This window comes from Lagenorhynchus albirostris, chromosome 10 (assembly GCF_949774975.1).
Source record: "Lagenorhynchus albirostris chromosome 10, mLagAlb1.1, whole genome shotgun sequence".
Classification (NCBI taxonomy): Eukaryota; Metazoa; Chordata; class Mammalia; order Artiodactyla; family Delphinidae; genus Lagenorhynchus; species Lagenorhynchus albirostris.
Genome location: NC_083104.1, coordinates 78,972,027 through 78,998,578, shown reverse-complemented (window position 1 = coordinate 78,998,578; position 26,552 = coordinate 78,972,027). Strand labels below are relative to the sequence as shown.

General features: G+C 46.9%; 1 long non-coding RNA gene across 3 annotated transcripts in view; it reads left to right on the top strand.

Annotated features, from left to right (window-relative positions):
- LOC132527431 (uncharacterized) overlaps positions 1 to 24,743 on the top strand; it is a 76,260-nt gene extending 51,517 nt beyond the window's left edge. Inside the window, exons 2-6 of one of the 3 annotated variants that reach the window (XR_009542980.1) lie at positions 6,055 to 6,117; positions 7,397 to 7,582; positions 19,745 to 19,938; positions 20,753 to 20,945; positions 21,788 to 24,743. This is a non-coding gene — a long non-coding RNA (uncharacterized LOC132527431). Of the gene's footprint in view, positions 1 to 6,054; positions 6,118 to 7,396; positions 7,583 to 17,488; positions 19,939 to 20,690; positions 20,946 to 21,787 lie in introns of all 3 variants that reach the window. The other 2 variants (XR_009542978.1, XR_009542979.1) reach the window with 2 other exon arrangements.
- The last annotated feature ends 1,809 nt before the right edge of the window (positions 24,744 to 26,552 follow it).

Below are 26,552 nucleotides of genomic sequence, written 5' to 3'. Positions count from 1 at the left end.
AAATGGGCAGAAGACCTAAATAGACATTTCTCCAAAGAAGATATACAGACTGCCAACAAACACATGAAAGAATGCTCAACATCATTAATCATTAGAGAAATGCAAATCAAAACTACAATGAGATATCATCTCACACCAGTCAGAATGGCCATCATCAAAAAATCTACAAAAAATAAATGCTGGAGAGGGTGTGGAGAAAAGGAACACTCTTGCGCTGCTGGTGGGAATGTGAATTGGTACAGCCGCTATGGAGGACAGTATGGAGGTTCCTTATAAAACTACAAATAGAACTACCATATGACCCAGCAATCCCACTACTGGGCATATACCCTGAGAAAACCTAATTCAAAAAGAGTCATGTACCAAAATGTTCATTGCAGCTCTATTTACAATAGCCCGGAGATGGAAACAACCTAAGTGCCCATCATCGGATGAATGGATAAAGATGTGGCACATTTATACAATGGAATATTACTCAGCCATAAAAAGAAATGAAATTGAGCTATTTGTAATGAGGTGGATGGACCTAGAGCCTGTCATACAGAGTGAAGTAAGTCAGAAAGAGAAAGACAAATACCGTATGCTAACACATATATATGGAATCTAAGAAAAGAAAAACTGTCATGAAGAACCTAGGGGTAAGACAGGAATAAAGACACAGACCTACTAGAGAATGGACTTGAGGATATGGGGAGGGGGAAGGGTAAGCTGTGACAAAGCGAGAGAGTGGCATGGACATATATACACTACCAAACGTAAAATAGATAGCTAGTGGGAAGCAGCCGCATAGCACAGGGAGATCAGCTCGGTGCTTTGTGACCACCTAGAGGGGTGGGATAGGGAGGGTGGGAGGGAGGGAGAGGCAAGAGGGAAGAGATATGGGGACATATGTATATGTATAACTGATTCACTTTGTTATAAAGCAGAAACTAACACACCATTGTAAAGCAATTATACTCCAATAAAGAAGTTAAAAAAAAATAATTGAAGGAAAATGCTTAGGCTTTCCAATTTTGTTGCCCTCACCTTTGTTTCCCCGAGATGGGATTGCGGGGAGGGATGTGCTGACTGAGTCATCATGGGACTAGGGTAGAGGGGTTCTACAATCCAGAAGTGTCCCTGGTGCTCGATCCCCACCATTGCCCATCGCCCCTCCCTGCTGACCTTTGCATACAGCCAAGTGGACTGCAGATGCACTCAACATATGGCCTCTTGGCCAGGGTTTGGGGCTGATTCCTGGCTGCCTGGCTTCTGCAGCCTCTTGTTGGTGTTAAACCCTCCAAGCCATGTCCTCTGTCCAGCCCCTGATCAGGGGATTAGCCCATGATCCCTGCTCTAGGGTCACCTCCCCTGGTCACAGTGGGCCACTCTTAACTCAGCTGCTTCTTCTCCTTCCCCTCCACAAGGGGACTTCTGGGGCCCCTCCATGCCACATGGGAACTGAAATAGTTGTGGTGCTACCAGGCTTACTGAGGAGTGGTTACCTCCAAGGTTTGGGGCAGGGAGGTTGCAAGGCAACCTCATCCCGGTGTCCAAGCCATGAATTGAAACAAATAAATGAAATGCCCCTGCCCTTGGCATTCCTCTCCACAGCTCCCCAGACCTCCCCTAAAATGGAGAGATGGAGAGCCATGTGACTCACTTCCTGCCTCACATGACTCTCTCCTCCTCCCTTTATCCATTCAGGTAAAAAGGGGAACTTGTGCTTCCCCTTTCTGAATACCTGAGATCTCCTTGCCAACCCCAGACTCAAGACTCAGACTTAATGACTGATAGACAGTGTATGAGAAAAACCCACTTACCCATAAAGGAACTACTCGGGAGGCATTTGAGAAAATTGTACCTCTTCTATAAGTCAATGGGAAACATATCATCTGATTTGGAATGAAAATTGTATCTTGGTTCTTTAAATCTACTTAGAAATGTATTGGATGTCAAGTATATGCCAACCTTTAAACATGACGAGTTTTCTCCTACATACTGTATGGTTCCATTTATATGACATTCAGGAAAAGGCAAAACTATAGGGACAGAAAACAGATCAGTGGTTGCCTGGGGTTAGGGGTGGGGAGAGGAGGTGATGACAAAGGGGCACAGAGGAACTTTGGGGGGTGATGCATCTTGATTGTGGTGGTGGTTACATGATTGTATGTGCTTGTTAAAACTCAGAAATGTACACCAAATGGGGCAATTATCGTACATAAATTAGACTTAAATAAACTTGACTTTTACCAAAAATGATGAGCTTTCACATTCCCAGGATTATAGTTGACATGTATTGAACATTTATTAAATAGTGTACCATTCTACCACTTTGACTGCATTAGCTCATTCAGCCCTCAGAATAACTCTATTTGGAGGGTACTCTTGTTATCATCATCTCCATCTTACTGATAAGGGAACTGAGACCTAGAAAAGTTAGGTAACTTGCCCAAGACCACACAGTGAGTATAGCTGGAATTCACATTCAGAGCTGTCTGATGCCAAAGCCTGTGAGTTTCACCGCTATGTTATATATGGCCTCTCCAGATAAGCACGTTTGGGGACTTCTCTGGTGGGCCCGTGGTTGAGACTCCGAGCTCCTGATGCAGGGGGCCCAGGTGTGATGCCTGGTCAGGGAACTAGATCCCACGTGCTGCAGCTAAGAGCCCACACGCCGCAACTAAAAGATCCCACATGAGGCAACTAAGACCCAGCACAGCCAAATAAATAAATAAATATTTAAAAAAATGTTTAGGCTGATAAATATTTAAGAAGTAAACTGGTAATGTTTATGTTTGCCTGTAACTTGCCTTACCTAGAGCCTTTTTCGGTTCAATCACATTTGCTCTCCGATCAGAAAGTACGTGGTAAGCCCCATCCCCAACACACACACACACAGACACACACAGACACACAGACACACACACACACACCAGGAATGTATTGATATTTCTCCAGTTGCCCCAATCCAACATCCTCAGTTAGACTGAGAGACCCATTACTGACAGTGAGCTAAGAATGTGTCAGGGGCTTCCCTGGTGCTGCAGTGGTTAAGAATCTGCCTGCCAATGCAGGGGACACGGGTTCGAGCCCTGGTCTGGGAAGATCCCACATGCCGCGGAGCAACTAAGCCCGTGTGCCACAACTACTAAGCCTGCACTCTAGAGCCCGCGAGCCACAACTACTGAGCCCATGTGCCACAACTACTGAAGCCTGCATGCCTAGAGCCTGTGTTCCGCAACGAGAGAAGCCACCGCAATGAGAAGCCTGCGACTGCAACAAAGACCCAATGCAGCCATAAATTAATTAAATAGAAAAGAAAGAATGTGTCACACTGGGGGACTGTTGGTGAGGAAGATCCCCTGGAAAGTTCCAGGGTCTGTGTGGCCCACCATAGCTCAGACTCCTGACCAGGCCTCCAAACTATACTCTCAACTGGGGGTCTTGCAGTTCCAACCCAGATACCACCGCAGCCTGGTGTAACAACAGTGGCAGACTTCTCCTCTGCTTATAAGAGTTTCCTTCTCAAGTTCTTATTTGCTTGACTTGGGTCTGAGAACTCCAGCTCATGCTGCCTCTGACAGCAAATGACAGTAACTGTTCTCATTAGCTGCTGGTGCTAGCACAGTGGGATTTCTGAGCGTCTTCCCATCTGCTTTTCTCTACTGCAGAGTGCTTTCCATAATAAATTATGGAGCTTGATGTAGGACAGTGGTAAGATATGGCAAACTGTGGGAACTCGGGGCTGGTTCTTGCCAGGGGAAAGGGGCACCTGGGCCCACATCTGGTCTTCTGGTTCTCCCAACCTGGTACGTATGGTGCAGAGCCCAGTTTCCATTAGCAAGGCGGTCGGTCAGGGAGTGCACAGCATTATGACAGAGGCTTTGGGCATGTGCTGAATCCACTGCAGGGAGAATCTAACTGGTCATATATCAATTTGCTCATCCAGGGACCTTGGATCAGAAGTAGACAGCTCAAACATGCTGAAAGGGCAATGATTCACCCCAGCAAATACCACCTTGTGTTTCTTCTTATCTGCTTTACTTAGGGAGCAATTTGGTCCTCTGACGCTCCTGGTGAGTCACCGATGTCCATAGGGCCAGAGGAAGGTTCTGTGCAATTGAGGGAAGATCACGTAGGCCCCAGCTTCACTTATCTGTCATCAATCTTTATGGGGCCCATGGAACCAATGGCAGGGTTGCTTACATTGGGTGATTTGAAGGTCTATCATCTCAAAAATGCACTTATCTTTAATTCTCACTATTAAGGGGCCTGTTGGTACATTTGGTCAACTTATGACAAAGATGCTGAAGGCTGGGGCAAGGTTGGGTAAGTTCAGATAGGATGGTGAGGGGGGAGAGGTATGGGGGTCAGGGTGAGTCTGCAGGTCGGGAGCCTTCCCTGAGGTAATAGAGAGCCTCAGAGATGTGCTCTGGAGACCAGAGACACCCTGACACTAAAAACAGAGGATCAAAAATAGTCAAGGAGAGCCTTAGGAGACAAATTGTTCTGCTCAGAGTTTGGCCTGGAATGCAACCTCTCTGGGCTACTCTAAACTTATCAGTTGTTCATACCTGCCTATAAAGGAGTTTTTCCTTTTTCTAGAGGAAGCCATGAAAATAAGGGACAACTGATTGGCAGGGTCGGGGGTCTAGGTCAACAAAGGACCCAGAGGAATGAAGACTGGAGACAAAAGAGCAAATGTCACTTATATTGACCTTTGGAGACAAAAGAGCAAATGTCACTTACATTGACCTTTGCAGGATGAAGGGTATTCAAATCTGAGTAGGCCTGGCAAGAAAGCAGCAGAGAGATCGGCCAAGTTGGTAACAGAAGGCCAGTCTTCATTCCTGAACAGAGGGTTGAGGGACCTGAGAAGGCAGCCCTCCTATAATTTTATTTTCTCAAACATTAGAAATTACATGTGTGAAACCTATAAAGCCATCTTATATGTGTAAACATAAAAGAACATTGCTACATTTTAGAGCCAGCTCTTTTCCCGTTTCGTAGCAATCCATTTTGTTTTTTCAGACCTCCTAAATCTTGTCTCTTAAATATTCTTTTATTCTGTTTAACAAATAGGTATTGGTGACTGCGTATGTAAACCTCTCTGCAAAGCTTGTTGCTACCAGTGGGAAAAGATGGCAATTTCCTAAAATTGCTCTGTGCTTTATGCTCAGACCATTATGAAAGAAACATTAGGGTATTTTTTAAAAATGAGTATCTACTGTGTACAAAACACCCTGCTGATAAGGAGAGGACTGTGTTTATCCAGAGTTACGTGCGCTATCTCTTCCAAAGATTGGGAATCCCTGAAGGAAAGGAAATGCCTTGGAAGGGAAACTGAGTTATGAAGTTTCCATTTCCGTGATTAATTCTACCCTCTCCAACCTCCCTACCCCAACCTGCCTTTTCTCATCTATAAAATGCGCACGATCACAGTTCATTGATTTTGGTAGTCTGCTCATTGATTTGTAAACATGGATCAAAATGCCAGACCATCATTTATGCAAACTGGCCTTGCTCACAGACATAGAAACTAAAATAAATCAGACCTTGGGCCACAAGCAGTCAGCATGACCTCAGGAGGCAGAGGCTGGGTGCTCCCCATGCGCTGTCTCCCTCCCTCCTTCAATGCCAAATGGTGGCTCAACGCCCACCTGCCTTGCCAGCTTGATCTCCTCAACGCCAGAAGATCCTAGCCCTCCCTCCATCCCCAAAGGTTCAGTTATCTGCAGAATGTACCTGTCTAGACAGTATCAGCTCTTGAATGTTAAAGATTCCATTCTAGTTCCCAGTACCAGGGAAAAGGCCTGTGCACTTCCACAGTCCAGAATGTTTCAAGCGTAGCCTTTAAAAAAAAAAAAAGAAAGCAACATACGTTCGTTTGTAGAAGATTTGGGAAATACAGAAAAGCACAGAGAATAAAATTTGCCTTTAACCATGTTTTCTAGTTGTTGTTATGCTTATATATCAGTCCAAGCCACCTTTAAGAATGTATTTGTAGAGCAAATGTATTTGTAGAGCAAAATCTGGTAGTTTTAATACTGTTGTTTCTGTTTTTTCTTTAAGATTGCCAGAGACTGTCCGTGAAATCGTCTTCATCCTTTGCGCTCCCCTCTGACCTGCTCTAGTGTAAGACCATTCTTGGTGGGCGGGAGCAGAGGGGACAGTTAAAACCCTAAATACCGTACGGCAGTCCTTTCCCAGTTATTTGGGGTCATGTAAGACACTTCCAGGAAATGCAATTCCCCGGTTTTATTTTAGGTTTTTGGCGGGGGTGGTGTGTGTGGAGGAGAATGCCAGGATGGTACAGGAGTATTTCTTAATCCAGAGGACAAGCCTCAGGGACACGTCGGAAACACAGACTCCCAGGCCCCACCCCAGAACTACTGGTTGAGAATCTGCATTTTCACGAGATTCCCAGCTGTTTCCAAACTGTGCCTCTGAACTTTGAGAAGCAGTGACCTGTGCAACCCCTTTCTGGCCTTCCTCAGGTGGTATTGATTGTCAGGATTTGTATGTAACGTTCACACCTCCTTGATGTTGAAACTAGCAATAAAAATCCCACCTCCAAGGGAGTAAACACCTTTTGCTAAGGCCACAGCCCACATTCTTCTGGGAAAACTCCAAGTGTGTTGCCTTCTCAATGCCCTGGAGAGTTGCGGAGTGCTCCAAATGGAAATCGAAGGAGGCGGCCAACCTTTTATTTTGCCCTCCCCTCAAAGTCCATTCCAGGGTCAGAGCTGTCATGGTAAATCATTCACCCAGGGGGGCAAGAGAGATTCAGGACAGCGCTCTGTAAATTCTGTTGGAAAAAAATCCACTGTACCCTGCCTTCCCCTCTGCACACCACAGCTGCCCTATTTTCGGCCTCCACTGGTTCCTTTAACCTTGGTGCATCCACCAGGGGGCCCCAGGAGGCACAGGCAGGGCCCAGGGATCGTGACGACCCTAATCAGGCCGACTGGGATCAAGGACTTTGAGTGCAATGCTGCTGATAGAGGGAGAAGAAGAAACGACAAAAGCCCAAACAGTCGTGTCTGTCTGCGTCACCAGACACAACCACGTGTGTGCATCAGGATGTGTGTCAGCCCAGCCTGGGCAAAGCCCCCATGGGGCTGCTTCCATTAGGTCTCTGCCTGACATCCCCAACCAGGAAGGTGTTCCCAGGTGGCCGTCTGAGCAGCATCCCCGCTGCCCCAGGACTACCTGCACCCAAGTGAAGTGTCATTCTTCTCTCTCCTCACAGACATGAAAGGTGTCACGAAGCCTTTGTGCCCGGGCACTGCAGTTCCCTCTGGGTTCTGGCATCGGGTTCTCCTCTACCTGTTCAGCAGCATCAGACAATCTCGCTGGCACCCGGGCCTGGCCTTTGCTATAACGCTCTCATCTGGCGTCTCTCCTCTCCCAGGGTTGGCTTCCTAAGCTCTGGTGTCAGATCTGCAAATCCTTCCGTGGGAGCACATGGGACACTTAGGATGAAGGATGGTTAGGAATGGCTTCTTCCTGAGCTTACAAATATCACCTGATCCATCCTGGCAACACCTGGTTTATAAAGCAAGCAACTACAGTGGTCATCTTCTTTCCAGAGGTTATGGTACGTAAAGGGTCGAAAACTCAGGCCCTGATGCTGCAGAGGCCTGCACTCAAATCCTGGCTTCCCATCACTAGCTGGGTGATTCAGCTCTAAAATGGGGATCCCAAGACCTCACACGAGGATTAAATGAGATGCTGGATGGAAAGCACTTAGCACAGTGCCTGGCAATTACTGAGTGCTCAGTGAAAGGTAGCTGTCGTTGTTGTTGTTACTATTACCTAAAAGGGACAGCAAGTCAGGCCAGATAACCCAATGAGTCTGTGCTGTAACCCACAAGGCCTGGGTTTCCATTCTGGATCTGCCTAGAATCACTCTTGTGTGCCTCAGTTTCCTCATCTGTAAGATGGGGATGACGCAGTCTGGTGTTCTGATCTTGCTGTAGCTAAGGCTTATCCATGCGAATTGCGTGCCAGGCGCTGTTGTAAGTGCTTCTCGTGTTAATTCTTTTGATTCTCGGCACATCCCTCTTTGACAGACGAGGAGACCACGGCAAAGAGGTCCCGTGCCCAGGGTCAAGCAGCTGGTAACAAATGGAGCTGAGATTCCAACCCAGGCGGTCTGGCCCCAGAGCCTGCATTTCTACCTTTCTTACTGTGGGGAATCAAATGATATATTGATTATGGAAGTGCTTTGGGCGTGGGAAGTATGATACAAACACGAGATTAATTCAAGTCTCTCCGTGTTTGGTCTTCATCTGGAATCCTTACTCTTTCCTGGCAGGGCATAGAGTTGGGGGCTACTTGAGGTTTTCCTGAAGCCTTTTAATCACTGGATGTTATGAGTTGAATTATGTCCTTCTCAAAAAATATATGGATGGAAGTTCTAGCCCCTAGTACGTCAGAATATGACCATGTTTGCAAATAGAGTCTTGACAGAGGTCATCAAGTTAAAATGAGTTGATTAGGATGAGCCCTAATCAATATGCCTGGTGTCCTTATAAGAAGGGAAAATTTGAGCACAGACGTGCACAGAGGGACGGCCACGTGAGGTCACGGGAGAACGCCACGTGCAGATAGAGGACCGGAGTGATTATCCCCAAGTCAAGGATCACTGAGGCCACCAGAAGCTAGGAGAGAGGCATAGAAAAGATCCTTCGGTGGCTGCAGAGGGAGCGTGGCCCTGCCAGCACCTTGATCTTAAACTCCTAGCCTCCAGAATTGTGAAGTGAAAATTTTCTGTTGTTCTAAACCATCCGGTCTGTGGTACTTTGTATGGCAGCCCTAGGAGACAAATAACACTAAGATCAAGGGGGAGGAGGTGAGGCGAGAATGGAGATGAATGGGAAAGTCAAGGCTGACGATGGGTGACGAGAGGCTGCTGAGAGGGGCTCGACACTCCCACGTGTGCCTGTGTGTGTGTGAGCACAGGCGTGTGTACACCTTGACTGTGAAATCTGATCTGTGGGCTCACCAAGCCTGCAGAACTTTCCTCTACAAGATCACAGGTGAGGCAAAGCAAACATTAAATCTATTCCATCTCCACTGAAGCAGGTAGGAAGAGGAGTCTTCTCTGGGAGAGCATTTCATCGAATCCCACCCCTTTGTTCTGCAGTGGAGGATGTGAGAAGTGGGGAGCTGGGTTCCCAAGACCCTTTCAGCGGTGAACAGCAGCAGTGGGGTCAGAGCCAGTGTCGCTCTGCGCGTTGTGCTGCACTGACCCTCAGGGCTTATTTTTGGTTGGCACAGAGGAATTCACTGTTTTGCTGTTACAAGTTACTTCATAAGATTACATTCTGGTTTGTGCGTGCGTGTGTGTGTGTGTGTGTGTGTGTGTGTGTTTAAAGCAAACGAAGGTTTATTTAGGGAGATACACACTCCATAGACAGTGTGGGCCATCTTGGAAGACCTGGTTTTTGTGGGTTTTTTAATGAAACTTTTGAATGAAATATTACAGACATACAGACATGTCATAGATCCTAAGTGGACATCTCAGTGTGTCTCCATCTGTGTAAGCAGCACCCAGACAAAGAATGAGTATATCACTCGCACCCCGAAGCCCTCCTGCCCCTCCCAGGCACTAACGCCAACAAAGGAACCACTATCCCGAGTTCTAGCAACACAGATGGATTTGCCTGTTTTCGAGCTGATATGAATGGGATTCACAGGCCTCCTTTGTGTCTGCTTTCTTTCTCTCTACCTTATGTTTGTGAGGTTTCTCTGCATCTCGCATATGGAGCAGTTCATTCTCACTGCCAGAGAGTAATTCATGCTTCTTGTCTTTTGAATCAAATCAAGAGGTGCACAGAGAGAGAAGTGTCCTGAAATAATTCAAACTGGTCCTTTAAGAAAAAAGTTAAAGCCATCCAATTGCTGAAACAACAGCAAAACAAATTAATTAATCTTTACAAATTGGATCCAATTTATTGGCCATTTATTAAAAGCCACTTTCCCAGATCACTTCCAACCCACCCTTTCCTTTCCCCTTTCCCTGGATTCCCAAGGCCCAGTTGTGTCACCCTGGGCTGACCCAGTCTGGACCTAGGGGATGAGGTTGTGAGTTCACTGATTGGGGTTTACCTGGGTGAACCCATCTTGACCCCAGAGTAACTGGGAGCCTAGACTGTTACTGAGTGCACCGTGGCCGAGAGTCACTCCCACAGCTTGCTGAGGCTCTGGCCTGCTCCCAAGAGCAGCTTGGCTGGAAAGGGGCGGCACCCCCTTCCCTCCTCGGTCCACGCCAGACCACAGTTGGCCCGATTTCTTTATGCTGACAAGCCTTACTGGGGTCTTCCCTTTTGCTGGTAGCAATGACCTAATCCCAAAATGCAATTTTCAGGGAGCCCCAATGCAAATCAGCGGGACTGCCGTCCTGAGCCTGAGTCCATATATGGTGCAATCTCTGAACCGGACAGGGATAGTGCTGAGTGCAGTGCAGCACAGCTGATTCTCCAGCTGGCCCTCTCCCTCCCTAAGCTGTGCCTGCCCACTCCAGTTTCCAGTGATGTCAGCGCTGTACCCATAAGGAAACCTTAAGGCAGTCCCAGCGCAGCACTTCTTTGTGCCTTTGGGAGGAGCAATCTAGTTGTTACTTCTTTTTAGGCTCCCCAGTTCCTGGGGGGGGGGGTGCTGTACTTTCTGGAATGTGATAGAATAACAAGATGACTGGTGCTTTTTCTTCAGTACTGCTCTGGCTGTGGGTGTAGTCGGAGAGAGGACAGTTGCTCAAACCCAGTTGCCAGGACTGTTTTGAACTGGAAGCAGTCACAAGGCCCCACCCTGGCACTGGGCAGAGATCAGTTTTCACAGACCTTAGTTGGAGCCTTGGCTGTTCTTTGGTCTCCACCCTCAGCTAATTTTTATTTGTTTGGCCTTCTGTGTGAGCGGTGGAACTAAGGCATTCTCAGACATGGGAAAGAATGCTGAAGTCTGGTTACCAGCTCTGTTCCAAACTCATTAGTGGATGAGCATGTTCTTTTTATTAGCATACCCACCACCATCCTAGAACCAATTAAAAGCAAAGCCTCGGACTAGACTCCAGCAGTGGCACGCTGGAGCCGGCTCTAACCAGTTAGGAACCTAATTGTTAAGTTTCCAGGAAACTTGCAAGCCGATTGTTAAACACAACAATTTTAAAGATTAAGTTACATAAAATTAAAATAGAAGCAACAGGATTTAAAACAAAGGTAATAAATGATCAAAACTCATTCACTTCCTAATGATTTTTACTACATTTTGCTGTTATCTGTGCTCTCTTTTTTAAAGCTATTAATTTTTTAAAATTTATTTATTTATTTTTGGCTGCGTTGGGTCTTTGTTGCTGCGCGTGGGCTTTCTCTAGTTGCAGCGAGCGGGGTCTACTCTTTGTTGCGGTGCGCGGGCTTCTCATTGCAGTGGCTTCTCTTGTTGTGGAGCACGGGCTCTAGGTGTGCGGGGTTCAGTAGTTGTGGCACACAGGCTCAGTAGTTGTGGCGCACGGGCTTAGTTGCTCCACGGCATGTGGGATCTTCCCGGACCAGGGCTTGAACCATGTTCCCTGCATTGGCAGGCAGATTCTTAACCACTGTGCCACCAGGGAAGTCCCTATCTGTGCACTTGAGGTTACTCACATCTGTTGTATATCTGTACGGTGGAAACATCCTATAACACTGTGCACTGTTCACTCTTCCCAGCCCCTGGTTCAGTAAGGTCACATTGGGACATTGAAATCAGCCACTATGGGGTACTTACCCCATAGAAAACACTACAAATCAGGGCTCCCACCTCCAACCCCCAAGCCAGTTTTTGACCTTGACCTGCACACCACTGACTCTGGGGGTCAATAAGGGATGACTCACTCCTTGCCCTCAGGGTGTTTATAATACATGGAAGGGGATAAGTCCTTCATGACTTGAGTTGGGCAGTGTCTTCTCTAAAATGTCAAATGGGGGAGTCAGAGGACATGGACATTGAAGTCAGAGAGACCTACATCAGCATCCCAGTTCTGCCACTTGCTGGCCACATCCCCTTAAATACGTTACCTAATGTTTTTGAATCATTTGCCAGATGGGAATAATAGCATCACAAGATGGTCGCGAGGATTTAATGGTGAAAATATGAGAGTGTTGAAAGAGCATTTCCAGTTGAGGGACCAGCATGAAGGAACAGCGTAGAAGCAGGAAAGTGGAAGGACTATTCAGAGAATGGCCAGCAGTCTAGGATGTTTGGATATTACGATACACCAGAAACATCAAAGTGGGAAGAGCACAGGTAGGATGTGACCCTGGAAATGCAGGATTAACAGGGAGGAAAGAGCTGAGACTCCTTGGGGCAGGGCTGGGGAGACTGAGCCACTGGGAGGGCAGCCAGCAGTCCAAGCCACCAAGTTTGAAGGATACAGCAGGTTCAGGCATAATTCAGACAATCCTCTCAACCAGGAGGTGCAGTCTAGCAGGCAGCATCAGGCACTATGGGCAGTCTGTTCCTCTAAGACGAATCCCCAGCCGTAACTGGAAATACAGGGTCCTCCTCCAGCCCTAAAGAGGGGGCCAGTAGGAGCTAGGTTAAATATGCTAGGTTGGTTCAGTGGTGCAACACTGTCATCAAAAGGCCAAGCACTCTTTTCACTCTGATATTCCCACTACTATTCTCTGTGTGTCAGCTTTTATTCTTGGTGTTGATGCCTAGTGTGGCACAATGATTGCCATAGTTCATAGCCCCTCAATCAAAGCAGGTAAGAGTGCGGCAAGCCTCAGAATCGTTATATCAGGGAGCAAAATCTTTCCCCAAGCCCCAGCAGATTTCCCCTTGTATCTCATCGGCCAGAGTGGGTCACATGCAGTAGCAGGCAGACAATGGCCTATAAAGACCCTCACACTCTTGTCCCCTGGAGGCCGTGAATTTCTTACCTTACATGACCACAGGGACTTTGTAGATTAAAGGTAGGCTCTCGGGGGCTTCCCTGGTGGTGCAGTGGTTGAGAATCTGCCTGCTAATGCAGGGGACACGGGTTCGAGCCCTGGTCTGGGAGGATCCCACATGCTGCGGAGCAACTAGGCCCGTGAGCCACAGCTACCGAGCCTGCACGTCTGGAGCCTGTGCTCCGCAACAAGAGAGGCCGAGATAGTGAGAGGCCCGCGCACCGCGATGAAGAGTGGCCCCCGCTCGCCGCAACTAGAGAAAGCCCTCGCACAGAAATGAAGACCCAACACAGCAAAAATAAATAAATTAATTAATAAACTCCTACCCCCAACATCTTCTTTAAAAAAAAAAAAAGGTAGAATCTCTCTCTTTTTCTTTTTCGTTTTACTTATTTATTTATTTATTTTTTGGCTGCGTTGGGTCCTCGTTGCTGCATGTGGGCTTTCTCTAGTTGCAGTGTGTGGGCTTCTCATTGCGGTGGCTTCCCTTGTTGCGGAGCACGGGCTCTAGGCGCGGGCTTCGGTAGTTGTAGCGCGCAGACTCAGTAGTTGTGGCTTGCAGGCTCTAGAGCGCAGGCTCAGTAGTTGTGCCGCTTGGGCTTAGTGGCTCCGCGGCATGTGGGATCTTCCTGGACCAGGGCATGAACCCATGTCCCCTGCATTGGCAGGCGGACTCTCAACCACTGCACCACCAGGGAAGTCCCAGTCCCCACTTTTAAAAATATATTTATTTATTTAGCTGTACAGGGTCCTAGTTGCTTCGTTGCGGCAGGCGGGATCTTTAGTTGTGGCGTGCGGGTTCTTAGTTGCAGCATTTGGGATCTAGTTCCCTGACCAGGGATTGAACCCGGGCCCCCTTCACTGGGAGTGCTGAGTCTTAACCACTGGACCACCAGGGAAGTCCCAAAGGAAGACTCTTGAGATGGGGAGTTCAACATAATCACATATGGGACTTACTGGTGGTCTAGTGGTTAGGACTCAGAGCTTCCAGTGCAGGGGACATGGGTTCAATCTCTGGTCGGGAAACTAAGATCCCTCAAGCTACATGTAGTGGCCAAAAAAAACCCCAACAAAACAAAAAAAACAAACCATAATCACATAAACCCAGCTGAGTGACGGAGATGGCTGCAGGAGGGGGATTTGTCGCTGGTTCTGAGAGTGAGGGAGCTATGTGTAAGACCTGGAGAGAGGCCACGAGACACTAATAGAGGCCCCCTGCTGACAGCCAGCAACCTCACTCTTACAGCTGCAAGAAACTAAATTCTACCAATACCTAAAGAGCAAGGAAACCAGTTCTTCCCCGGAGGCTCCAGAAGGGAACTCAGCCCTGCAGACACCTTGATTTTAGCTCAGTGAGATATGTACCCGACTTCTGTCTTACACAACCATAAGATAATAAATTTGTATTGTTTTATGCTCATTTGTTACAGCAGCAAGACTAAACTAATATACATGCCCATCCCTTAAGCCAGTAAAGGCAAAGGAGACTGAGATAACTATGCCTGGCTTAATCCAGTTGGGGATTTCCCCTGGGCCTGGGTGACAGGCCACGTTCCCTGAGGGTGCAGGCAACGGTCCATAAAATCAGGAAAGAGTACCACAACCAGGGTGGGGATCAAGTAAGCTCCAGGACAGACATGCCAGTGGTTTTCAGCCTTCTGTTTTGATTGGTCTAGTCATTAAACATTTTAAGGATCACCCGTGGTTGCAACCAGATATCCATAAAGGCCCCCAGAAATCACCCCCATTACACCAGGACCCAGGCCTGATTGGGGGAAAAAGATGCAGAGAATGGGCAAGCAGCTTCCAGAGCTCAACTCTGGAAAATGCTACTTACCATACTTCATCAAACCCGAGATGCCTTCATTTGTAAGCTACGTCGTTATTCCATGAACCAACAAAAGAAAACAGTGCTGCCAGATAAACAACAACATGTCATCGATTGCATGATCAGTGTTAAATGAGTAAGATGTTAAAATGAGAAAAAGGGTGCATCTTAGAATCAACCAGATAGGATGCTACAAATCTGCCACCAACAGTAATAGTTAATTCTTTTTTTTAAATGAGACCTCTCTATTTTTATTCATTTTTACAAATTTATTTATTTATTTGTTTATTTTGGCTGCACTGGGTCTTCGTTGAGGCGTGCAGGCTTTCTCTAGTAGCGGGGCACAGGCTCTAGAGCTCGCGGGCTCCATAGTTGCGGCGCATGGGTTTAGTTGTGCTATGTGGGATCTTAGTTCCCTGACCAGGGGTCGAACCCGGGCCCCCTGCATTGGGAGCACGGAGTCTTATCCGCTGGACCACCAGGGAAGTCCCAAGAGTTAACTCTTATGATGTTGCCAGCTCAGTCAAAATTGGCAGGGGTGGTACTTATGAGTTTCTAGGGAAGATGGAGGCCAAGGTGGGAGGGTGAGAGTGTGCCTATGGTGTTCCTTGAAGCCAAGACAAAGGATGCGGGCTTCCTCCTGTAGGCAATGGGCAGTCACTGAGGGGCTTCTGGCAGGAAGGAGGGGAGTAGGACATCTCTGGTCACACGGCCCCTAGTTTCTGAAACGGTATTTACAACTCCATCTCATAGCAGAGCATGAGAGACCATTCCCCTTTTGCCCAAGAGACTTGGCCTAGAGCAACCTCTAAGCTCACCTTTGACTAGCACTGGTCACCCCTGGCACAAGTGAGGACGCATTCAAAGGATAGCTCTTTTTTAATAAGGAGTTTGGGTTTACCCATCCTGATGTGCATGGTCTGTGTGTCCTCTGAGTTATCAGGTGATGGACAAACCCTCTTTTCCCCCACCCCAGGACTCTGGGGCCTGGAGGGGTAGGAGGGATTGCACCAGAGGCCTGGTCTGGACAGAGGGAAACATTGCAGATGGAGCCCTGAGGGGTCACCAAGCATCAGTTTTGCCACATAATCCATCCCTTTACCTGGGGTTGGCCCCGAATCCGGGAAGTTTGGAGATCTTTCTGACTACCGTTATTTTATTTTAACTTTTTATTTCATATTGAAGTATAGTTGATTAACAATCTTGTGATAGTCTGAGGTGTACAGCAAAGTGATTCAGTCATACATATACATGTATCTATTCTTTTTCAAATTCTTTTCCCATTTAGGTTGTTAAATAATATTGAGCAGAGTTCCCTGTGCTATACCTGACTACCTTTATAATTAGGAAAAAAAAAAAATCACAGCGTTACCACCTGAAAGTGCCCCAAGAAATCACCTCATTCTCTTAATTTTTCTGATTGGGAAAGAGTGCAGCTGGCCTGAGGTCACCCACCTGCAGAGTGGCAGAACCAGGCTGGAATCCAAATCTCCTGCCACCCCCAGGGCACGTCTGGAGAGGCAGGGATGGGGACAGGAGTGCCATCCCCAGGCACACCCTGCTCTGCCTCCTACTGGCCTGGGGCCTTGGGCCTGTTACTTAATATCTCTGGGCTTCTATTTCCTCGTATGCAAGTTGGGGCTACCAGCAGTACCTGTAGCCGAGGTTGTTGTGAGGATTAAGTTTAGAAGTTCGTGAGAGGGCAGAGACAATTGCCTGCCAGCTAGTAATTGCTCCACCCAGAGCGATCGCTGTTGCTGTTATTTTTCTGTGCTATCTCAGGCCGCCTCCATCACTTAACTCCTGCTATCAAACTGGAGGTCTGAACTTTGAGACTTTGGAACTGAGGCATCCGTGGAATTTGCTCCCCTTGCTAATCTGGCAAAGTCAACAAACCCTTTCCGTCCAACCTGATGGGAGCCTCTTGGAGATGTTAGGTCATGGCATGGAAGAGTTTGGTGTGAGGGCCCAGGGAGCTGGGCGGAGGGAGAGTGGGCAGCCCCACTGGGGGAAAGAGGAGGCTTTCCAGGGGCTGGGGGAGACGAGCTGAGGGTGCAGGAGCCAACAAGCGCTGGGTGGGGCACTTGGCATGTGAACTGAGTGTGGAAGGCCAGGAAGGGGGGTGTGATTGGGCCTTCACGCTAGAAAGGAAGGGGACTGGAGTCGATGAAAAGAAGCATTTTCTGTGGCGCTCAGGAAGGGCCTCTCACTGGGGATTTCCTACCCGGGGCCGCAGGCCTTGGCCGCCTTCCCGGGGAAGGTGGCGCTGGTCATGAGGAGCTTGCACGCTGCGAGGCTTCCGTCTAGGGACGGAGGGTGTCCACTCCTGTCTCTGGCGCTGCCGGGCTCCCTGGGCCTTGTTCAGCTGGGAACAAAAGGCTCTTTGCTTGAACCGCACACTTCAGACGTCTCCATGCAAGACAGGGACACTGAGGTCCAGGCGGAAGTGGAAGAGGGGACTGGAGACGATGAATAGTGGGGAGTAGGGGAGGTCAGGGCCTCGCAGGGCGTGCCTTGGAGGCTGAGCAGAGGGGCTGTTTCCAAGGAACAGGGCTTGGCACAGGGTCTAGCGTGGCCCTAAGACTGCAGGCCAGCCCCAGACCACTGGTCATGCCGACGTGGCTGGTCCAAGGAGCTCGATGTGGCCTAAGGCGAAACCTCCTTGGAGAAAAGAATTTCAAAATTAAAAAAAAAAAAAAGAAAGCACAATCAACTCCCTTTTTTCTCTTTTTCCCAACCGCAGTCAAAAAGTACTGTATCTGCTATTGAAAAATCACATCTCAGAAGCAGCACCACTTGCTGACAGCATCTGCCAAGATTTCCGATGAGGCTGATGGAAACTCGTTCCATTTTCATGCTGTATAATGAGTAGACAGAGTCCTCGCACATCTGCTCAGGCGAGATAATGATGATATTATTACTAGAAGCATTGTGCTGTAAAGAGAATCTATTTTTTTCCTCTCTCCTACCCCCTGCCTATATCTAGCCTCACTTTCTTTCCACTCTTCTCTCTTTACTGTCCTGTGTCTCTCCACTTCTCGTGTTTATTTTCTTGCTCTCTCTCTTCCTGTTCTTTCTTTCTTTCCTCACCTCAGTGCCCCACCCAGCTTGTGGAAACCCAGGGGACAAAGTGAGGAATTCTTCTCCTATGGAAGAGGGGCCGCTGAGAAGGCGCTGGGGCCAGGGGCTGGCTGCCGAGATCAGGGGAGAGGGGTCTTGGGTCCCTCCTCCGAACCCTGGGGCCGCCTGCATTGGAGGGCCCTCTCCCACTCCCCAGCAAGAGCCCTTCTGCCCCGTCAGAGAAACCTCTGGGCTTGCCCTGTGCCCAACCTCATCAGCAAAGAATCAAGTGAGACAGCAGTGTGACCAGCTCACTTCTGCCAGAGAGACAACAGATGGAAAGGGCTTAATGTATTTAGCATCCAGGAATATTTTGCATCATAACTGGACACTTTCTGGATACGTGACTGATTTACAAAGGGATGAAATTTTCACGTTGGAATATAGTAACAAAAAATCAGAATGCGGGGGGGAGTATCAGGGTCAGGGGGAGCCTTCCTTGTGTTTCTCAGATCATTCATTCATTCATTTTTGTCAACAGTCTCTCAGCACCTATTCTGCAGTAGGGAATGAGCTGGTTGCTAAGGCACACAGATGGAAAGCTATGGTTCCCGTCTCCCAGGGCCTTAAATCTACCCCACGGCTAAGTTCTACCCAACCCAGATATATTTTTGTTCTTGAACGTGCCTCCTGTGTGGAAGCAGGATCCCCTTGGGGCCCCTTCACTATGCAATTACCTTGGGCACCAGTATAAAGATGGAGTGGTATGAATTCCCTCACGTTGATCCATTAATCCATCCGTCCATTTGCTCATCTACCTACCCATCCAACCATACACCCTTCCACCCATCCATCCATCCATCCACCCACCCTTCCACCCATCCATCCATCTATCCACCCACCCTTCCACCCATCCATCCATCCACCCACCCATCCATCCATCCATCCATCCATCCACCCACCCTTCCACCCATCCATCCATCCATCCACCCACCCTTCCACCCATCCATACATCCATCCACCCACCCTTCCACCCATCCATCCATCTATCCACCCACCCTTCCACCCATCCATCCACCCACCCTTCCACCCATCCATCCATCCATCCACCCACCCCTCCACCCATCCATCCATCCATCCACCCACACTTCCACGCATCCATCATCCTTCCAAGCATGCAGTAGGAGGTCAATTAACAGCTCAGTGAGGAGCGGGGCACCCCTAAACCATTATTGTGGTTGGGAGCTAGGCAAAGACACACCCAGTAGTTGCATGTAGTGTTCATGATTGACAACTCGCAAGTGAATGGTTCCTGAATCCTGGGCTGTGATGTGAGAAAGAGAGATGGGATGAATTTCAAGGACTGATTACAAAGGTTCACAGGGAGCTGCTTAAATTTAATCAAAAGAGTGTCTGCCTTTCTCCCCAGACTGGGCGAGAGCTGCTCGGGGAAGGCAGAGGCTCGTGTAAACTGTCCTTCCACAGAGTTCTTGCTATGGAGTTTTCCTCGCAGTGATGCCCACTGCATCACAGAGGTGCCATTCTGATAGTTCTTGCTTTCTTCTTAAACAAACTAAGGCTAAGTTCCCCAGAGAGTTTCCATTGAAAGATGCCCCCCAAATTGGAGAACTCGGTGGAAATCAAGATCTGAAATCATTCCTTTGCTCCCCAACTGTTGTATTCCAGTATTTTCCTCGTTGCAGGAATTCTGACTGAAATGTACTCATTTCTTTTCTTTTCTTTTCTTTTCGGCCGAGCCGTGCAGCACGTGGGACCTTAGTTCCCCAACCAGGGTTCAAACCCACACCCCCTGCATTGGAAGCACGGAGTCTTAACCACTGCATCGCCAGGGAAGTCCCCTGAAATGTACTCATTTCTAATGTTAATTTGAGTTGTGTCTCTTTTTAAAAATGCCCCCCACTTCCCTTCTGAATGTCAGGTGGCACACTCATTAGTCGTCTGGAATAAGTCTGTCTCCAGCTGAATGAGACTTGGAAAGAGGAAATAGGGGGCAGTGGTTAGAGCCCTGAGTGGTCAGGAGTCCTGGTTCCCATGTCTTACTCTGCCACTGAGTCACTTGCTGCCACTGGACAAGCGACTTGGTTTTTCGGAGTTACCGCCTAACTGCCAAAGGTGAGTGAGTGTGGCAAGCAGGCATTTTGTACTCTGTTACTGTTGTCTTACTGCTTTACATTTTAAACAAAAATAAGGGCTGCCAGTGGTCACAAAGAATGACAGAATTAAAGTAACAAGTTCTGTTTCTTCATCTATAAAATCACTGTTATCATTGTTTGTTTCCAATTTGTGGTTCAAACCCAAGCTTCTGTCACAATGGAGACCTGGCTGTGCTGGAAACAAGCTAGGCTGATTCCAGATGGGTATGAACTTACTGGAAACAAATATGTGCATCTGAGACCCTGTGTATTAGGAGTCGGCTGTATATATGAGAGTTACTAGAATTAACTTTCATGTAGGATGCAGTGTTTATTAAAAGATAAATAGTAAAAATGGGCAAGGTCGAAATTTACATACATATTATTAAAACTCAACAGCAACAACAATTGTTTAGAATTTAGACCAAAAGATTTGGGGAAGTATTTTTACCTCTAACATTGTTTAGAATTGCCATGGTGGTAATTAAAAAACAAAGAATTTTAGTCACTTTTGTCATTTAAAATTTGTTTCTAACTTTGAAATAATTTTGGATTTACGTGAAAGTTGCAAAAATATTATGGAGAGTCCTCATAAACCTTTCACTCAGCTTCTGTAACCGTGGTACATTTTTCAAAACACAGAAATTAACATTGGTACCATACTATTAACCAAACTACAGACTTTGTTGGGATTTCAGCCATGTTTTCACTAATGTCCTTTTTCTGTTCCAGGGTTAAATCCAGGATACCACATTGCCTTCAGAGGTTTATCATTGTTTTAAAATTCTTTATAGATCATGCAACACCTTCATGCGTGCCCCCAGGGCTGACTGCTTCCACTGCCCTGACCTTAGTATACCACTGATTCCACTAAACCACTGTGGTATCAGAGGCAAGAATGTGATATGATATGCTGGACCGTCGGAGCACCAACACTACACTTTGTCAAGCTGGAGCTCCATCAGCGAGACACTTCAACAGTGACTGGTAGGTGTGTGACATCTGCAAAGCTCATGTGTCTACTGTACGGAAACCAGAAAGCAAGACTCATTTTGGGCAAGAGTGCCATGAGTCCCTTGAGGAAAAGAGGTGAAAATATATAGAGTAAAAAGCCCTGACAAAAATTATGGTGCAGATGCTTTTGGATACCTGCTCCATACTAGGTCCCCACCTTTTTTCTTGCCGGGACCTAGTCAGGATCTTCAAAGCAGGCTGAAAGTCTCCTCAGCTCCTCTGAGGATGCCTTCCTGGTAAGGTTAATCTAGTCATGTCAGTTCCACTCACCTTGCCAATGACTGGTTTAGGAATGGGCATGTGATGCATTTCTGGCCAATGAGGCATGAGGGGAAAGTCTGGGATTTCTGGGAAAGTTTTCTTCACTCTTCAAAATGCCCCCCTCTTTCTTGTCTGAAGTTTGGGTCTTGTTGTATGAAAGATAGAATGCCTGGGGCTGTTGCAGCCCCTTTGAAACCATGAGGGACAAGTCTGAGACAAAAGCAAACACAGAGTGGCAAAATGGCAGGACAGTGAGAATCCAGGTTTGGATGAATCACTTACCCCTGGGAATGAACTAATTCAGCACTTCTTGTTATATGAGAAAAGACATTTTCCATTTCCTGGGGTTAGTGGTCACTCTTATACCGGCCATGGCAACAGCATCTCTCTTTCAATCGTTTATTCACTAAAACAACACTCAGTGAGAACACACCACGTGGGATTATTGTGTTTGGTGCTGATGGAATATGAGAGCGAATGGCTAGATTCCTGCCCTAAAAGATGACACCATCCAAAGGGTGTGTAAAACTCATAGACAAATCCACTGATTGCAGGAGAACTTGCTGCTACCTGAGAGGTGTGCACAGGTGCTATGTGACCCCTCCAGCCTAAGTGCCCTGAAGACAGCTTTGTGAAGGAAGAGGTACACACCCTTTATCTTCAAGGATAGTTACCTTTATAGGTAAAGGGACATAGCACAAGGGCCTTGTGAGAGGAACAAAGACACAGAGATTGGAAACTGCAGGGTCTATTCTGGAAAGAGGGGCTACTCCAATCTAGTTAAGCACTGGTGTTTCAGAATTATCAGCTGCCATGATGGGACAGGTGGGGAGAGACAAATGGTGCTCACTTGATCAGTGCCATGCTCTAGGAAGCCTGAAACGCTCCAGTTTGGGTGGGCAGAGGGGACCCTGTGCTGGTCTCTAGTCTGAGTCCTGTTTCAGCTACCTGCTAATTATGTGGCCCTTTGTCTTTCATGAGTCTCAGAACAGCTATAAGAAGGGGCTGGTAATCACTGTCTTTCCTCCCTCACAGGGTAACTGTAAAGCACAATATAAACATGAAAGGTTATTATCTCCTCCACGTCCAGACCTAACTATAGATTCACCCATCTTAGGTTGTTGCCCCAGCCTCAGAGGAGTGACCCTCAGGCCTCCTCCTTGGTTTCATCCATGATCTCCCATATTTCTAGTATTTTAAGTATTTCCCTCTCTCTCTCCTGAGTGTTTTTTCTCTGTCTCCAAATATGCTCTGATCTTAAAAAATAAAGATCCTTCCTTGGATCTTCTGTATCTCCTAAGACACTATCCATTTCCCTTGTTCTCACCAAACTTCTTAAAAGAATAGACTATTTTCTCACCTTTTCTCATCTTCTACCCACTGTTAACTATGCCTCCTCCAATGTCCAATTAAGAGTGGGCCCTCTCCTACAGTGTTGGTGGGAATGTAAATTGATACAGCCACTGTGGAGAACAGTATGGAGGTTCCTTAAAAAACTAGAAATAGAGTTACCATATGATCCAGCAATCCCACCCCTGGGCATATATCTGGAGAAAAACATGGTTGGAAAGGATACATACACCCCAATGTTCATTGCAGCGCTGTTTACAATAGCCAAGACATGGAAGCAGCCTAAATGTCCATCAACAGATGAATGGATAAAGAAGATGCTGTATATACACACAATGGAATATTACTCAGTCATAGAAAAGAATGAAATAATGCCACTTGTGGCAACATGAATGGACCTAGAGATTATCATACTGAGTGAAGTAAGTCAGACAGAGAAAGACAAATATCATATAATAACACTTATATGTGGAATCTAAAAAAATGATACAAAGGAACTTCTTTACAAAACAGAAATAGACTCACAGACATAGAAACAAACTTACGGTTACTGAAGGGGAAAGGGGGAGCAGGGATATATTAGGGATGTGGGATTAACAGATACACGCAACTATATATAAAATAGATAAAAAACAAGGCCCTACTGTATGGGACAGGGAACTATATTCAATGTCGTGTAATAACCTATGATGGAAAAGAATCTGAAAAAGTATATATGTATATATATATATAACTGAATCACTTTGCTGTATACCTGAAACATTGTAAATCAACTATACTTCAATTAAAAAAAAGTTTTTTAAAAGAGTGGGCCCTCAAAGGCCATAATGCCAGCACCTAGGGGCTTCATCCTCTTATCCTGCCTGGTTTAACCTGCCCTGGTGAAATGCTTGCATTATGGCTTCCTCAACCCGCCCCCCTTTCCTTTTCCTTCTCCCCCCTTCTCGGAGTTGGGGGTCCCTCAGATTCTGCTGACCTCGGGCTTTTCCTCACTCAGCACACTCTGCTGGGAACACTTAGTTAACCTCATGGCTTCCACAGTCCTCTTGCAGATGAAGCACAAATACCTTTAATTCTGACTTTCTCTCCCTTAATCCAGTCCAATGGTTTCCAACTGACCTGTCAAAGCATCGATTTGAACATCCTGAGACTCCTCAGGCTCAGCTTGTGCAAAGCTGAGGCCAGCTTCTCCTCGCTTGTGACTGTTCTTTCTCTGTTGTTCCATATACGTGTTTTTTTTTTAATTTTATTTATTTATTTATTTATGGTTGTGTTGGGTCTTCATTGCTTCACGTGAGCTTTTTCTAGTTGTGGAGAGCAGGGGCTACCCTTTGTGTGGTGCGCGGGCTTCTCATTGCGGTGGCTTCTCTTGTTGCGGAGCACGGGCTCTAGGCACGAGGGCTTCAGTAGTTGTGGCTTGCGGGCTGTAGAGCGCAGGCTCAGTAGCTGTGGCGCACGGGCTTAGTTGCCCCATGGCATGTGGGATCTTCCCAGACCAGGGCTCGAACCCACGTCTCCTGCATTGGCAGGCAGATTCTTAACCGCTGTGCCACCAGGGAACTCCCCATATATGTTTTTTAATGGTCCCACCATCATTTATGTCATTGTAGCCTAAAGATTTGACTCCTCCAACTCCTATACATCATATATTAAAGCAATCACCAAATCCAATTAATTAACCCGTATAATTGTCCCTGAAATAATTCACCTCTCTTTTATTCTTATCGCCACTATTCTTTGAGAAGGGGTTTGTTTTGTTTTGCTTTGTTTTTAACTGGGCTGTTCTAATAGTTTCTCAAGTGGTCTTCCTGATACCACTCTTTTTACCTTTTTTTTTCCTGCGGTACGCGGGCCTCTCACTGTTGTGGCCTCTCCCGTGCGGAGCACAGGCTCTGGACGCGCAGGCTCAGCGGCCATGGCTCACGGGCCCAGCTGCTCCGCGGCATGTGGGATCTTCCCGGACCGGGGCACGAACCAGTGTCCCCTGCATCGGCAGGTGGACTCTCAACCACTGCGCCACCAGGGAAGCCCAAGATACCACTCTTTTTAAATCAAAACAATCTTTCACATTCCTGATGGTTCTCTCTTTAAAGACAGATTTGGTCCTGCTTAAAAAATTCCCATTGTTTGCAGAATAAAGTCACAATTCTTTAAAAAAAATTTTTCAGCTTTATTGAGGTATAATTGACAAATAAAATTGTAAGGTATTTATGATACACTGAAAGTCACAGTTCTTTATTATGGCATTTGAAACCTGTTACAACCTAGCTCCATCTTAAGCCTCCAAAATTCATCTCCCACCCTGCTCCTGCATTCTCTATCAGTAAGATCCTACCAGATAAAGGTCCAGCCCAAATGTCCTCTTCCCATTACCCCAGACAGAATTAAGTTACCTTTTCTTTGCACTCATAGGGTATGTATTTCAAGTTGTTCTTAGAGTCACCATCATCACACTGAATTGTAATGATGTCTCTGTCTCTTCTAATAGATTGTAAACTCCAGCATACCTCTTGCTGCATAACCAGTGACAACAAGATTCAGTGACTTAAAACAGCAGATATTTATTAGCTCACAGCTGCTGTGTGTCAGGAATTCGGGAGTGGCTACCTGTCTGGCTCTGGCTAGGGGGTCTCTCATGAGGTTGCAGTCAAGAGGTCAGCAGGGCTGTGGTCATCTGAAAGCTTGACCGGGGCTGGAGGATCTGCTTCCAAAATGGCTCATGCAGAAGCCTGGCAAGTTAGCACTGGCTGTTGGCTGGAGGTCCTGGTTCCTGTCCATGTGGACCTCTCCCTAAAGCTGCTTGAGTATCCTCACAACATGGCAGCCCACTTTCCCCAGAGCAAGTGATCAAGACAAGAGAGAAAGGAGAAAAACAAAATGCCTTTATGACATAGTCTTGGAAGTCACACACCATAACTTATTCTATTTGTTAAAAGTGAGCCACTAAATCCAGCCCACGCTCAAGGGGAAGAGGGGAATTAATTGCTATCTCTTGAAGGTTGGAATATCAAAGAACTTGAGGACATATTTTAAAACCACCAACAGGGGTTGTCCTATCTTTGTCTTCAGTAACTAGCACAGCATCTGGCACTTAGCAGGTGCTCAGTAGATGTTTCTAATGGAAAGATGTGTTGAAGGGGGAGATACTGGAGGCAGTGTAACCATGGGTAATTTGTGTGGGCCCCGTGAAGAGTGGTGGAGGTGAGAGTTGGTGGGAGAGATTCTGAGGTAAGAATTCATGGGACTCCATGACCGATTGCATGAGAGGGGTTGGGAAGAGATCCATTTGGGGTTGAAGGTCTTGAAACTAGGACTTAAGAGATGGTTGCGATGGATGAAGTAGGCATCTAGGACTTCCTCCTTGGGGTTTCAAGGTAATGAAATATTAAATCATACAGCTAAGAACCCCGTGTCTTTGGGGTTCTTTGGAAGGGTCTGGAGCTGGCGGTCATCAGTATGAGCCCTAAGTCATCCCCTTTATTTCATGTTTCTCATTTATAAATGTGGAGGTTCTAGTACCTAACTATGTCCCAGGACTTCCCAACTAAACTCTTAATGTTAAGGGGATAGCAACATCCCACCTTTTTCTTTTCTTTTTAGCATCCCACCTTTGCAAGAAATTCCCACCACCACATCCTCTACAAACGGTCATGTGGAAACACAAGGGAACTATTAGGTTGAACCATCTGAAATGCTAGTGTTCTAGTTTTGACCTATAAAGAAGTCAGTTTCATAGGGTTCAACCTAATAGATATGGCTGCAGTTTGAAGATTTGAACACCTTTTCACAGATGGAAAGTTGAGATGTTCCAGAGTTCTGGATCTTTCTATTCCTCAGGAGATTAAGGTCCAACTTTAAGAAAGGTCAGTCTTGAAGTTAAATTAGCTTTAGTCCGATATAGGCATTACTTTCTCATTTCCTTATGTCAGATAAAGGAATTAAAGACCAAAGACTAAATACTGGAGTCAA